The sequence below is a fragment of the Phalacrocorax aristotelis genome, chromosome 2 (genome assembly GCF_949628215.1).
Source record: "Phalacrocorax aristotelis chromosome 2, bGulAri2.1, whole genome shotgun sequence".
Lineage (NCBI taxonomy): Eukaryota > Metazoa > Chordata > Aves > Suliformes > Phalacrocoracidae > Phalacrocorax > Phalacrocorax aristotelis.
This window is the reverse complement of record NC_134277.1, coordinates 77,201,774-77,209,417: the sequence shown is the minus strand read 5'-3', so window position 1 is coordinate 77,209,417 and position 7,644 is coordinate 77,201,774. Positions and strand designations below refer to the sequence as shown.

The window sequence follows — 7,644 nt, the reverse complement described above, 5'->3', positions numbered from 1 at the left end:
GATTGTTCCCTGTTTGCCCAAACAAGCAAGCAGTCTTTGGTGTGTGTATCTGTACACAGTTGGGCAGGGAGAGGTATGTACGGTGTACAAATACGCTCACGCTCGCAATACAGCTTTGATTGCACAGTTGTGTCGCAGGTGGGGGCGACACCAAATAATATTGTGTAACAGCAGTAGTTTTTCCAGAGTTACACAACGGTTGGATCCTGTGCTGGAGATCAAGGAACTCCGACTAATTGATTTCAGGTAACAAAGCACACCCTAGACACTGGAAACTCTGTACATTACGTGCACACCCCCTACACACAGAAACTGTCCCGGCACAGATGACAACATTTTAATTTGTTTTGCATCAAGACTAATGTGCTTGGCATAATTGAGGGAACAAAAATAACACATCTGAACTAACACTTGGTCTCTACTACAGTGGAAAATGCAAGGCACCTAACAGCCTTTCGCAGAGGTCCCATCTGTGAGCAACAGGGAAAAAAAGTCAAAGCAGCAGGAGCAAAATCCCAGCTAAGAGCATCAGATGATGGTGACATCTCACCAAAGCCAACTTTTACATTTGGTCACAGTGAAACTTAAATTTCCCACTTTGAATAGCCTGGGGAAGCAGTCCCTGTCAAACTCGGCTTCCCAAAGATACATCAGACACATCCAGGACCGCTCATGCTGCCGCAGGAGCACATCCTAGACCCCCCAAAAAAGGAAAAAAGAAAATTTAAAAGTTAGCTGCTCCTATTCATCTGGTTTATAGAAAGAAGGAAATTTTAGATGCAGCACCCTGGTGAGCTCTGGCTTTGAATCCTTTCCCTTTCACTTCTGGAAAAAACCCCACCCACTGTAAATCCCTTGCAGTTGCAGCATCTGGGTTATTTTTGGGAGAGGAATGAAGTTGCCATCTTCTGGCGCATCCCCGGTAGACTCTCGTCTAGGCGGCAACCATCACCAGGCAGAGACACCTTAGATTCAGCCCGGAGCCCCACAAGACCAGACTAGGAAAGCTGAAGACTTTTCTCGGCATAACACACATTGCAAGGTTTTTAGCAAATGCACCGTAGCTTTCACGGTCAGCGTTGGCAGCCTCTCCCCTTGCTGCAGAAACACTCCTGCAAGGCAGCACTGGTGGAAAACATAATTTGGGGTTTTCTAAGGCAAATGCAAAAAAAACTCCAGCCCTAAAAAACCAGGGTAGGATTACACAGAGACCCAAGTTACTCTCTACCCCAGGAAAATCAGAAAATGATTTCTGCTGTGCATGGGAATCCAGGGAGAGCCTGGCAGCGGAGTCAGGCGGGAAAAGTGACCGAGAAAGAGGCCACATTCCCAAGTGAACCCTTCCACCACCAAATGCTCTGCTAAGGTGATGTTTGTGAAGATGGGCACGTCCGCTCTTCTGATACGAGGTTTATTTATCCCTGGAGCTGGAGCATGAAACTTGTTCAGGTATTATTAGTGTCAGAACTTATGCGTTTCTGTAGTAAAAACGGAAGCCAGGAGTTGTCCTCCACCAGAAAAGGGTTCACGTGAAGCCGTGAGATTTCACTTCTTGTTTGCAGTCTGTGCATTTTACATCAGTTCTCTGTGATTAAATTAAGCATACAGCACAATTTTATAGTAGGACAGTCTGAGCTTTTCATAAAATGTCTTGTCAAGAAAGAATTTTTCTCAAAATATACAGTGAAAACAGCAAGGGTTTTCCCAAAACCATGAAATAATTGTTCTAGATATATTACTGTACCAAACAACCTGTTCTCTTTGTGTCTTTTGTTTTCTGGTAAACACAGTGCTCACTACGATGAGGAACATTTGAAAGGCAAAATCTTGAGCTAGAAGATGTTACCCAAAGTATTTTTGTGTTTATGCAGCACATCACTGACACTTGTTCTGCGTTGCATGACGCGCTTGGACAATAAGAAGTTGCCAGGAAATATGTTTCTATTCAAAAAAATGTTTATGCCCCTCAGTCAGAACCTGGTGGTACTTAATAAAGCCAGTCAAAAGAAACAGTTTTCTGCGTATTTTTGTAAAAGCTTTGATTTGTTTTTACTTCTTTGCATTTTTTTTTCACTTTTCTTAAAAAAAAATTACAAAAACACTTTCCAAATCATGGGATCTGAATTTTTTTTAGAAGAAGCACCATAAGCCAGAGGAGGACATTACCAGGATATACAACGTACCAGTCCAAATCTGCGCTCTTCCTCAGGCAGGCCGAATTCCCATTAGCACTTGAGGTTCAGCCAGCGATACGATTCTTGTTTTCCTTTTTGTCCTTTTTTCCGAGCTGGTTCACCACCTTTGTCGTCCCCGCACACCGGGTCAGCTTAAGGATTGTGGCCAAACAAAAGCAGTGAGTCTCTGAGCTGATACCCAGAGGAATGCCTTAGGCTGTTCTGCCGGGAGTGGGAAGCATCGCTCCTGCTACCAAAAAGTTATACGATTGCATGTGTTACAACTGGGATAGAGAGATTAGAAACCTGCTTTCAGACAGCGCTTGTTGCATGGGTTCAGGGCATGAGGAAGAAGGTAAAAACCCACATGTTACAATTTCTTGCCTCCCTCGTTTTCTTCTTTTCAAGCCCTAAATGACCCAGATGGAAAGAAAAGCACCTGTGCTTTGCTTACCCTCAGTTAGGAAGGAAATAAGTTTAAACTGTGCGTGCTTGTGTGTGGCAAAGGGAGGACTCGTGCTCCCCAGTCTGCCCCCAGAATTACAGCTAATAGGACTAACTAGTGTTTTGCAACCGGGCTCTCGTCAAGCGATAAACTGCCGTCAGAAGGCGCGCCTGCATACTACCACCAAAACGCCAGCGTGCTTTTGCATGTATCACGCTATTGTTATTATAATGGAAAATGACTGGCTGTAAACAAATTATATGGCTCGATAGAACCCTTTAATGAGTTTAGGTGCATACCTAGTGGTAGGTAAAAGGTAAAACAACAGCACTAGACAAGTCATTTCTGGACCCATTACAAGCAATTTGCAAGCGCAGGCATCCCGGTTTTGCAATCTCGCTCATCTTTGTTTCCTTCGAACCCTGCATCTTCTTGCCAGCGTCAAAGTGCTCCGGCTTCTTTGTTGAAATGGTTTGCCTTTACTTAACTCTCTTGCTCTGGCTCTGCTTGCGTAACTGTCGATAAATGTTTAACTCCGCAGATGCTTATAACCTGGAGTAAAAGAGAAAAGCAAGTCTTCTATGGACAGGGATTAATATTTTCCCCTAAATTTGCCCTTTTAATTATTAAGTGGAGAAATTAGGGTTATGTGTGCCTAGAGGTGCTACTTTTGTTAGGTGCTTTGCAGATGCCTGAAGTTGCTGCTGTAAGCTTCACCAGGCAATTTTAGCAAATCTGAGCACATTTCTGAGCCCGTGCCTCCCTGCTTATCCTGCTGCCTTGTGTTTTTGTAATCTCCCCTACACGTAGGGAACTGCCTGGCAGACAGCTGCGGCATACAGGGATCCTGATAAACAAAAATGAAAGCAAAGCGATGCACTCAGAGGGTACCTGTCGTGCAAGACCCCGAGAGTTTTGGCTGCGGGAGCCAAAAAGTGTGAGGGCGTCTGGCACGCCGTTCGATGAGGGGGGAATAGGGGCACAAAGACAAGCTCTGGGAGCCATCAGGCGCCCCAGCCTCACCGTGAAGAAAGAGGAATCCACGGGTCAGAAGGTAGCTGTTGAGTAAACCAGTACACCTACACCTAGGCTGTTGGAAAAAACCAAAAGCCTGGCAGTGGACAGGGTACGCTGCGCGGTTCAAGGGATGAGGCGAGGCAGCCACTGTGTCCCAGCTCCTGGTATCTACGTGTTCAAGGCAGGCGCAGGTCTTTGCATTACAGCACAGCCCAGCGTAAGAAGGGACACGGCCCTGCCTGTCGTGGGGACCCTGGTTGGAGGCACAGCAAGCCCTGAGCGCGCTGTGGGTTGCTGGGGGTGGCAGGACAAAGTCCGGCGCGATGCAGCACTCGCTGGCTTCACCTCTCTGTGAATCTTAAAGGCTTTTCGAATTGATAGCCCCTTCCCTGGTCTTTATAGGGTATTTCCTTAGCATGTTTCCTGGTGCTTTAGGGGAAAAAAAACCCAACGCAAAACAAACCCAACCAAAGCTGACCCTCCAGCACTGCGGCTTGGGAAAATTACGCGGGCTCAGCTGATCTTACCACTGGGAAACACTGACTTCTCCCAGAGTGGTGTCTGCTATAAGAGGGAAAAATAGAATAAGGAAAGGGTGGAATAAGAAAAGAGGAAACACACAGACTGTTTTACAGTAAGAGCGTACGAACGATTATCCACACCAGCAGCGTGTGCACCAGCCCACAGCACAGCCAACAGCGGGGGCCGACTGCTGGGCTTCTGCTTGCGCGTGGCTGCAGGCGCCTTGAAACGGGAGCAAAACCCTCTTCAAAACCCAGCTTTGCCGTTTGGGGAAAGACGGGCGCATGCGCGCCGTGCAAAATGTAGGTCAGAGCCACGGGTAAGTCCTGGGGTGCTCTGCAGGGACTCGTCTGCTGAGGACACCCCCGAGACGCGCGAGGGGCTAACCGAGTTGTGCAAAGCAAAAACGTATCAAGATCCCTTGTAGCTGGCCTCCATTTGTATCGCTTATTAAATATTTGATGAATGTTAACTGCCTAACCTACTTTAGCCCTTTCACTTACCGTGGCATTGATGAATTCTCTGTTTTTCTCTATTATTGATGCATTTTCAGGAAGACAGTGTCTCGCAACAAAACAATGATCTTAGATTTGAGGAATGAAAAAAAAAGAGATTAAAAAAAGAACATAAAACAAGCAGCCCTGGAAAGAGGAAAATTATATGCAGGCAAAGGAGAATATAAATTGAGTAGCAGAACACTATTGGTAGTTTACAGTAGAGAGGAAACCAGTGATGTCTGGGGATGAAAATGTATGGAGAATCATGTTAATTTTCTATTCCCTCCTAAAAAACCCCTCAGGTTTCCCCCTGAGAATTGCCCATGCATGAATGTTATTGATACAAATATAAGGAAGAATTACAGAGGAACTTCATTTTTTATGAAATCATTCGTTGCAAAATTTTAAAATTCCATACTAATTCAGAGTATATCTAGTTTTACTGCCATAAACACCCATGAAGGAGGAAGAAAAGGGGTGCAGGTAGGACCCCAGACAGCAGGAGGGTTTGTATGGGGCAGGGACCCCAGTAAGGCCAGTTGATGCACAGTTCTCCTCATACCATTGAGATCACTGAGCCAAGGTGCTCTCTGACCTTGTCAAACTCAGGGAAAACCGATGAGAAGCAAGAAAAAATAACCGACAGTTCTGTTGGATGAAGCCCCACAACAGCCCTTGCTCCAGTATTTTGGAAGTCAGGGTTCAGTTGAATCAAGCATAGCTCTCCTGAGTGGAGCCGCTCAAGGCACATCTGGGAATGAGTAGCTGCGGCTCCATGAGCCGTTTTTCTTCCCTTCCTTATTAACAAAACATGGTGGATTTGTGTTTTGGTTTTTTTTTTTGTTATCCAAAGAGAAGAAAGAAATGGTGGGTAAGTGGCGAAGAGCGGCCACCGGCCTTCACCAAAGGTTATGGCAAATACCCATGCATTGGCATTCCTGTTACCCGCTCCCCACCTCCCCCGTGCTGCCTTGGGAATGTCCCTGCTCCCCGGATCAAAAGGGCACAACAGCTCCGGTGTTAATCATATGGCTGAGCGCCACGTTTCCTTAGGGCTGATTTACACTGCCGCAGAAGAGGGTTTTTCACTCTGAGCCGACTCCTTTCAATGCAAACAGCCCTGTGAAAAATCTGCCTAGTCGGTCCTGCGAGCTAGGGTGGGTATCACGCGTCTGAAACGACCACAGTTGTGTGTATCTGTGGATGCGTGCATCTACTCTGCTAGCGCTGTGAGCAAAGCCTAGGCCATGCTGCTTCTGTGAAACCCGCTGATTTATTGCTTTATTTTATTTACGGTGACATGTCCCAGGGCATGATTCACTTCTTTTCCCCTTAAAATTTCCATGTTTTTTTCTTCAATTGTTCTCATCTTCCATCCCCAGCACAAGAGGGAAGCGTGTGGAAAGAGGAGACTTGGCGAGCCGACAGGCAGCGCGTACAAAGCATCGCCCCAGCATGCAGGGGCAAGAAAGGGCCGAGGCGTAAACCAAGATGGGATTAGCAAGGGACACCAGGAAGGCCAGGTATCATTCCGTATGTGCAGTTCTCTACTCACTTGAATAAGAAAGCTTTCATGACTTTCCTTTCTGTAGGAGAAGCATTCAGTGCCTTTTAGTTTCTACTTCGCCAAAACACCAGTTGCGTGCGGGTGGATAATGCAAATACCAGCAGCGGCAAAAGGGTAAGATAGGTGCCTCTAATAAGGAATGGACGGGGAAAGAGTTCATGCAGAAGTTAATTATTTGCAAATTGGCAGCTATACTTCGACCTCAGATACCTGAATACCTGGCTAATGACACCTCTGGGCCATGAGTAGTTGTCTGTAAGACTTGATGGGCAACGAGTCAAACTGTCACAGCCGAGAAGGGCAAATAGGGTGGCTGCCTTTAAATCTGGGCGGGGAGGGGAGGAGAAGCTGGGGAACTAAAGACAAGCCAACTTCATCTCAATGCCCAGGAAAATACTGGAACAAATAATCAAACAGACTAGCTCACACTTGATGATGTAAGGAACGAGCACTAAATGAGCGAGAGCAAATTTATTTCCTTTTCCAGCTAGTCACCAGTCTCACAGAAAGGAGACAGGCCATACATGTCATGCGTCTTGGCTTCCTAGTACTTTTGACAGTGTCTCTGATGTCATTCTCATGATAAGTAAGCTCGAAACAGAGATTTACAAGAGGGTGACACAAAGCTTGTCGGAAAACCGTAGCAAGGCGGTGAGCGGCAGCGGGTGCAGTGGCGAGGTGTACCAGGAACAACAGGGCAGGCTGGTGCCAGGGATGGCACCGCTCAGTGTCGTCGCTGGTGCCACCGAAGGCAGCAGGGACACCATGCTGGTCTGCCCACCTGCCCCTGGGGTGGGACAGAGAGAAGCAGAGGGTGCAATTCAGAGCAGGGACAAGTTCATATGGGACGGTGCTGTCCGGCAGGAACAAGGGACAAATCCAGCTGGGCAGGATCCTGGCTTGTGAGCTAAAGCCTGGGAGCACCGTGTTTCTGAGACAAAGGCAAAGGGCAGGAACCCTTTTCCTCTGCCCTGCAGGGGCAGAGCTGCAGCTGGAGGTTAGGCAGTTGGTTTGGGGTATGGCACCCCGAGAAGGAGCGTGCTGCCTGGGTCGGACACAGGTGCAGGGGCAGCCACAGGTCTGATCAGGGCCTGGAGAACATCACCCATGAGGAAAGATCAAATGCACTGCGGTTGTTCTGCCTGAAGAAGGAAAGAAGAGTATTTCAACATGTGGGGCTGCAAAGTGGAAGGGAATTACTCTACTCTCTGCCTGTGGGCAGCAAGGAAGTTTCTGGTTAGTCACAGGAAAATAATTATAGCTGGTAAGGGCAGTGAGGCAGGGGATAGACAACAGCAGTGGAGGCTCCACCGCCTCCATCACTGTGTATCTTCAAAGGCAATCTGATGGAACAACGTGGGTACAGTTTATATATTAATCTTTACATTATACTATAAGTAATATTTTTGTATGATATATAAT

General features: G+C 47.0%; 1 long non-coding RNA gene across 1 annotated transcript; it reads right to left on the bottom strand.

Annotated features, from left to right (window-relative positions):
• Positions 1-2,875: 2,875 nt before the first annotated feature.
• On the bottom strand, positions 2,876-4,375 carry LOC142053918 (uncharacterized). Its single transcript, XR_012659370.1, has 2 exons — positions 3,643-4,375; positions 2,876-3,171 (listed from the first exon to the last, which is right to left on the bottom strand). It is a non-coding gene; the product is annotated as an uncharacterized LOC142053918 (long non-coding RNA).
• Positions 4,376-7,644: the final 3,269 nt, after the last annotated feature.